The 8,070-nt window shown below is 37.1% G+C and overlaps 1 protein-coding gene across 1 annotated transcript in view; it reads right to left on the reverse strand.

Moving 5' to 3' along the window:
- The window catches only part of LOC109430221 (3-hydroxy-3-methylglutaryl-coenzyme A reductase), a 168,583-nt gene extending 160,818 nt beyond the window's left edge, over window positions 1-7,765 (reverse strand). Inside the window, exons 1-2 of the mRNA XM_062846341.1 lie at window positions 7,434-7,765; window positions 6,628-6,785 (exon numbers count right to left, since the gene is read on the reverse strand). The gene's annotated coding sequence lies outside the window, so the exon portion shown is untranslated. The remainder of the gene's footprint in view (window positions 1-6,627; window positions 6,786-7,433) is intronic.
- Window positions 7,766-8,070: the final 305 nt, after the last annotated feature.

Consider the following 8,070-nt stretch of genomic DNA (forward strand, 5'->3'; position numbering starts at 1 on the left):
CATCAAACTTCTATCTCTTATCGTTTTGTTGCAATTTTGATTTTACCTTCGCATTTCAGATCATAAATTTGCAACTGTAATGGAAAGCACTTTTTTGCGCATTGTGCCGCACAATTAAATCGAAATTGCAAGAAAACGATAAGAGCTAGCAGTTTGGTGTCAAATAACGAATTGTAGAGTGTAACAGGGGCCACAACTTTGCCAAAAAAGGAATTTTAATTTATTGCGCATGTTTCAAAGATAATTGACAAAAACCAATAAAAATACATTATTTTTAGCTATTTTGCTCTAGAAAACTTAGTTGTTTAACTTAACTAAGCCAATCGATTCAAAGATACCACATTGGCGTAGCTAGGGGGGGTTCCAGGGGTGCCTGGCACCCCCTAGAACAAATTCGGCACCCCCTAGAATTTTTCCTTGACAGACACCTAAAAGTTAAAACTTCACACAATAATTCCAATATTTATGAATCGCACATTTGAACAAAACTTAAGCACACACGGAATTACTTATACCAGTTGTACGTTTTGGCGTTTTGGATATTGGTAGGAATAATCAACAGACTTATCCATGCATTGCTCCAGAAATAACTCTATCCATTTATACAGTGATTTCTCTAGGTTTCCTTTATGGATTCCTCCCGATATTTCTTCAATAAACTTCCCTTAGCTTTCTCTAGGCAGTCTTTATGGGGTTGTACATACTAGAAATTTCCGTGGAGATTGATCCAGTAATTTCTCCTAGGATTTCTTTAGAAATTTTTACTATGATACTTCTGGAAATTACCCTAGGGATTCCTCTAAAAATTTCTATTGGGATTCCTTCATGAATTCCCGGTGGGATTATTCAAGACAATCTTCCTGGGATCCTTTCAGAAGTTCCTCCGGTGATTCTTCCAGGAATTCCTATGGAGATTTTATTCAGAGATTCTTCCAGAAATTCCTCATATTCCTCCAAGAGCTTATGTTGGCCTTCCTCCGGAAATTGGCTTTTTAGGGGTGTTGATATAATTCCATATTCTGAATCTACACGCCAAACTGAGCCGAAATTCAAATTTTCATGAATTTTGTTGCCCGGGGACCTATTCAAAAATTCAATTTAAGTTTGTATGGAGGCGATTTGTCGAATCACCCGTCGTTCCATTTTGTACTGGGCGGAGCTGTCAAACTGTTGCCCTACTATCAAAATGTGATATAAAAAATCTCTTTGAAATTGATCAAAGGTGTCAAAATGAAGTTTAAACAGAAAAAATCATAGTGGCTCAGAAAAAGGTGCACTTTCGTAAAAATTAAAAAATCGATACATTTTTCAAAATTTAAAAACCCAATTGTGGCTAGGATTCCTCAAGCAACTCCTACTGCGTTTTTTCCAGTAATTTCTCTTAGAGCTCCTTCAAAAATTCTCACTATGGTACCTTCAGGAATGCTACTAGGGAATTTCTTCCGAAAAATCTTCCTGGGATTTTTCTGAAAATCCCTTCGGTCATTACTCCAGAGATTTCTCCAAGGATTTATCCAGGACTTCCCCCAGAGGTTCTTCCAGAAATTTCATAGGGGAGTTCTTCAAGAACTTCTATTGACCTTCCTCCATGAATTCCAGCTGGAATGCCCCAAGCAATATCCATTTGGACTCCTTGATACTTCTAGAAATTTCTCCTGGCATACTAACTTACTGCAATGTTTTCGGGAAGTCTTCCTGAGATTCCTCCAAAGATTGCTCCAGTATACTTCCACCGATTCTTTCAAGGAGAACTGTAGGTATTCCTCCAGGCATTTGTTAGAGGAACTTCTCTTAGGATACCCCCGGAATTCCTCCTGATTCTAGGATTTCTATAGAAATTACTTCTATGATATCTCCCGGAATTCTTCTTCCAGAAATTCCAAGTGTGGTACTTCAGAAATCATGCTACGGATTCTCCTGGATTCTCCTTTCCCTTGGCTTCTTTGCTGGTATTTTTTTTCAGGAAAGCTTCCTGGAATTTTTGCAGAAATTCCTTCGGTTGTTCAACCAGGGATTTTTCCAAGATTCCTTCAGAAATTCCTTTTGGCCTTTCTCAAATAAAACCTCAAACAACTCCTCCTGCGGTTCTGCCAGCGATTCCTCCAGAAATTCGTACTATGATACGTACAGAAATTCTTCTAGTGATTCCTATACGAATTTATCCTAGCATTATGGATAAAATTCTTCCGGGAAATCTTCCTAAGATTGCGTCAGAAATTCCTCCTGCGATTCCTTCAAGACCATCTCTATAGATTTTTTCAGAATACCTCTACCGATTCTTGTAGATATTCCAAGGATTATTTTCTTTGGATTCCCCCAGGCATTCATGGTGGGGTTTCTCTAGAAATTTCTGTATAAGAAATTTCTTCAAGCAATTCCTTCTAGGATTTCTGGTGATATTTGTACAATGATACATCCCAGAATGCCTCTAAGAATACCTCCTGATATTTTTCCTGTGATTTTTTCAGAAGTTCTCCGGTAATTCCTCCATAAATTTCTCATGGGATTCCTCCAGGAACTTCTCTTGGCCTTTCTTCAGGACTTTCAGCTGAGTTTCTCAAGCTATTCCTGCTGTGGTTCTTCCAGAAATTCCTCCTAGGAATTCTCCAGAAGTTCTTACTTCCCGGAATTTTCTAGGGATTCTTCTAAGAATTTCTCCAGGGATTCCTTCAAAAACTAGCTGAGATTATTCAGGGCAATTTCTCTAGGAGCCTTGCAGAAGTACCTTCGGTATTTCCTCCTGGAAATCTCAAAGGATTTTTTTCCTGGGATTTCTTCAAATATTTCTCATTAGATTTCTCCAGAAACTCCTCTTGACTTTCATCCAGGAATTCCTCCTGGGATTCCATAAGCAATTTCTGCTACTTCTAATGTTTCAGGAATGCATCCTAGGCCTCCTCCAGAAATTTTTACTCTGATACTTTCAGCAATCCCTCTAGGGATTTCTCCTGGCATTCTTGCTGGGATTCTTCTAGGCATTTTCCCTCGGATACTTCCAGAAATGTCTTTAATTCCCAGGGATTTTTCTAAAGACTCATCTAGGAAGTCCTCTTGAGTTTTTATTTATTCATGGATTACTCTAGAAATTAATCATGGTATTACTCCTGGACAGTGGTGGGCACGCTTGCCGTTAACCGTTAACGCATTTTGGACGAGCATTTGCCTCAATTTTCGCCAAAGTCACTTTAAAGTTCACTTTAAATGTTCTCCAATCTGCAAGTGAGGTATATCTTTTTACTGAGGTGAAAAAAGATTAATTTAAACTTGAAGTTTTCGAGTTATTGAGTGGCAAACGCAATTAAATGGTTAACGGATAGTTGTCATTAACCGTCAACCGTTAAATTGAGTTCGTCTCTTAATAACTCGAAAACTTAAACTTCAAATTGATTTTATTCCACACATCACTTGCAGATTGGAGAACATTGACAGTGAACTTTTATGTGACCTTTGCGGAAATAGAGGCAAATGTTCGCCCGAAATGTGCTAACGGTTAACGGCAAGCGTACTCGCCTCTGCTCTTGGAACACCTCTTGACCTTCCTCAAGGAATTCCAGCTGAAGGAATTCCAAAAGAAACCTATAGAGAAATCCCTAAACAAATTTCGGGAAAAGTTAAAATTTCCAGAGAAATCCCAGGAGGTGCTACTAGAGAAATCTCCAGTGAAATCCTATAGGAATGTGAGGGAGAAACTAGTAAATTGAGAAATGAATTTGTGATTAAAAAATCGCGTTCTGATGGGATTCGAACGACTTTGTACTCGCCAGACCGCAGTATGGCCATAACTTTGAGCGTTCGTTCGGCATGGTTGTTTTGTTTTTGAAAGTTTCTACGGTAGTTTCATTGGGATTTAATCTGCAATTTTTTGGATTTTTTTTTTTATATAAGTTAAATGGCTATTCTTAATTTTTTCAGCAGTTTTTTTTCAGCTGTTTTGCAATTTTTTTCATGCAATTTTATCGTGATCATATTTTATTCCTTAATGATTTTATTGTATTTATATTATTTGCTTCCAAAAATTGCTGAATTGGAAATTCATAAATTCTGGACTGGGTTTGTTCAAAGGAAACCATATAAAATTCACGAAAAACTTCCTGAAAAATGCCAAAGAAATTACCGGAAAAAATCCATCAAAATTACCATAGAACTTTCAAAGTAGTTGTCAAAAGAATTCATATAAGAATTACCAGAGAAACACGTGAAGAAAATATTGGGGCTTTTTAAAGAATTTTCCGAAATCATCAGAGGAATTTCTGAAAAAATAAGAAAGAATTCCAAAAGTAATTGTCGTAGAATCATCGTGCAAGAATTTTAAGGAACCGCCAAAGTTTTTTTTTTTAAATAAGTTCCCGAAGGAAATCCAGAAAGAAATTCCAAAGTAATAATCGAAGTTTCTAAAATTTGCAAAGGAATTGCTGATGGAATTCCCAAATAAATCTTCAATGCAAGTAACATCGGAACTGCCGAAGGTATTCCAAAACCATCTGCTGGATGAATTCTTTTCACAATTACTGAAGAAATGTAGAAGAAATTGTCTAAAAAATTTTCATTAAAATTAAAGAAACGATGTATAACAGAACTTCTAATGGAACTGACGATGAAATTTTCAGAGGATGCGTGAAGGTGTTTAGTATCAAATAAATTTTTAAATAAATTGCCGAAAAAGAATCAAAGATATTACCGAAGAAATTTGCCAAATCCAAAGGAATTACTGAGAGATTTACAAAAGAAATCTTAAATGAAATAAATTGCAAAACAATTGCCGGAAATATTCCCCGAGGAATTACCAAAAGAATGTTTTGCCAAAAACACAAAATTCTTGGGTATTCGAAATTAACGAAGCTGAATTTTTTACTGATTACTACAATGTTGGCTTTACGTAAGTCAAAATTTCAGCTTTATAGAGCATTTCGTTCACCAGATACACGAAGATCGTCAAAATCGGAATTGGTGCGAGCATCAGAATCCCGAAGAGAAAAATCGAAGTTCGCTCGTACCAAATTTCGGGTTTCAACTAAATTGATAATATGTTCGTGAAGCTTCAGAACGGAACTCAGGATAATCGAGTTAAAATTTTGTAGTTTTAAGAATCATACTCATAATTTCTCTGTAAAAGTATTTTCATGTCCATGTGGTAGTGTTCAACGAATGAAACAAAAACGCAATCGCCGTTAATGCAAAAATTTATCCTGATTTTGCAATTTAAAGTATTTATAACTCCTATCATTGTTCTTGAAAACTATTTTTATAAGGGTTGTTATCATGCAATAAAGCAAAGAGGATTTCACGATAAATACAGATTAACGCAAATTTGGGGATGTTTCATAGTTTCAGAGATTTACACTTCTAATAATTGCTCTAAAAATGTATTCTTACGGACCTGATTGTTTTCAAGTCACAAAAAAGGGATTGTTGTGATGATTGTTAAGTTCAAACTAAAAATACAAATTCCATGTATTATACGCAATCGAGTTTTCAAACCTCACATGACGGGATAGTGTTAAATCAATACAACGGTTCGAATTTCTTTTGCAAAGCTGTTCTTCAAAATATAGGGTACTGGTTAAGCATGTGGCTCCCATTTTTAGCCTGCGAAAAACAAAGGATTGATGCGTTGTTTGTTTTGTTTCTTATTTTTGTATTTTTTTGTAAGCACGCATGAAGACAAAAAGAACGGAATCAATCGATGCCGTAATCGCTTGTTTTGGAATAGGATGAATATGGGAGCGTGAGATTACTGATGGAATACATACCCTAGCGCGTTTCAATTTGCGGGTTAATTTTTCCCGCGACGCAGTATATCATTATGCAAAGTAATTGAGGGTGGATCGGTAACACCTTTTACAAAAAAAGCAAAACAACCCGAAAACCACTGAAACTGGCACCCCCTAGGCACCCCCTAGGAAAAAATCCTAGATACGCCAATGAGATACCATTTGATAGAAAATTCAAAAATCTTTCGAATAAAGGGTAAAAAACTTTGATAAGTTTGACCATTTTCAAGTTATTGTCAGTTATGGCAATAAGAGTTCAAAACATGGGAAGTTCAATAACTACGTAACGGTTAAGATTTGATCATATGTGTAGAACATTTTTTTTTCAACATTTATGGTCCTCTATCACGCTTTAAAAAGTTTGCACTCAGGAACCTAACACCCTGTATAAATGTATTTTTTAAATATGATTAACATAGGAGCACTTCATGAACAGTAGGAACGGTTCCTATCCTACGACAATGCATAAATTTTTCTTTGAATGTGATCAACAATCCCTCCATCTAAAATAATTGTTTACAAATATGCATACGTTTATGCCTCTACAAATTATGACAATTCATTAATTTCATCAAATTTTCAATTGCATATTTCATGGATTAATTAACGGTTAGAAATTACCGCTAGACATAAATCAGTACTGATGGAGTCCAAGTGCACGGCTCATCTGCAATAAATGCAACAAAAAAGCGCACATGCAGTATTAAATAACACTGTCTCGTCGGCGCACAGTCGTCGAGGGGCAGTGATGGAAGGTTAAAAATCCTATAAGAATGATGCAAGTGTATCGCAATTCTTTTCCATAAATTAACTATTTTTAATGCTATTATGAATAACTGGATCAATTTGCACTTACCTGTTTGAAGCAGAATTTTGTTGACCAAAGCTTAACTTTCACTTCAATGTCCTAGCTGAATCCCGTAGAAATTTTTCTTCTGCGAATGATTACGAAAATCCTCACGAGAGCAGCGAGCAGCTGTCCATTCCACTACTACTACCTTTTGACGTCTGCTTCTGCAAAAACGAAAGGCAATATGCTATTCCACTCCGCAACAACAAACCAGTACTGCACACATGTGCGCGAACCACGACGACCAACCAACCAGTCTCCCGTCGAGCTAGTACTACACTTTTGACAGCGCACTACTCTCTGATGCGATGTATTATCCCCACGATATCCACTTTTACTTTCGTTTGACGTAAGAATATTTTTGTTTTGATTCTCTCTTCCTGTTAGAATGACTACCTACTTCGATAGAGCGCACATAAGCACTTGATTCACAAAAGTTGTCCACAGTTTCGTGCGTGAAACAATAAGACACATGCAATATGCTTCCTAACGAGTTGGGTAAGCTATTGTTATGTAAAATGGAAACTCATTCACTGTCGACACGGGATTGGTCGCTTTTTATGCACTGATAAAAACCACAATCCATCAACTAGTCAGGACCTCGATACTGTTGTCTGGATTCTGAAGCCTTTGCGTAGACGCGGAGATGATTAGGAAACTGTGCTAAGAAGCAATCCTCCGCCAATCAACACCATACACTTGTCTCACACTTATTAGAAAGGCTTTAAAAGCTGATCCTGGAGTGTTCAGCCGAACCACAACAGTACACACGAAAAGTCTGTAATAGACTGAAGTCGAAGGTTTCGCCTTACTCCGCACGTAATCTTCCACGCTGTTGTCCGTCGATCGTCGTCGTGATTCGTGACGGCCATCTAGCGATGTACAATTTCAGCGGTTCGGTTTGGTCGAGGCTGGCCGAATAACCAGTCAGCGCGAAAAGGAAACCCGCTGCTGGCACTGGTAAAGACCTCCCGTCTCGTACACTTGAATGTTGTTTTCATTCATCTCTGGTTCTTTTCTTTCGTGTATTTTAAGGGTTCGCACAACTACCTCTTTTCCAAATATTACCCGACGTGCAACAGTGCGACGGAGCTCGGTGTGTCTATACGGTGGCTTAATATTATGGCACGTTCGCACATTTGACGATGTTGGTCGCTATCGAGCGATCGATACTGGTACGACCATGCGCATGGCACACACCATCATATTACAAATATGTTTTATCTGTCTGTGCTAATAGTACAATAAGCAGAATGTTTAATTTTAGTACATTTAAAGCAACAAAGGTTAGTTTAAATTACCCGTTGATAGAATCAATAAGATGACTGTGATATATATGTTAATATATATTGAAAGCAACAAAAATCGGTTTGCTCGGTTTGTTTTTGTAATCCACAAAATCAGTCTTCGGAAAACTGTGATTATATTTTGTCCAGTGTGCACTGGTAA

This window comes from Aedes albopictus, chromosome 1 (genome assembly GCF_035046485.1).
Source record: "Aedes albopictus strain Foshan chromosome 1, AalbF5, whole genome shotgun sequence".
In the NCBI taxonomy this organism is placed as follows: Eukaryota; Metazoa; Arthropoda; class Insecta; order Diptera; family Culicidae; genus Aedes; species Aedes albopictus.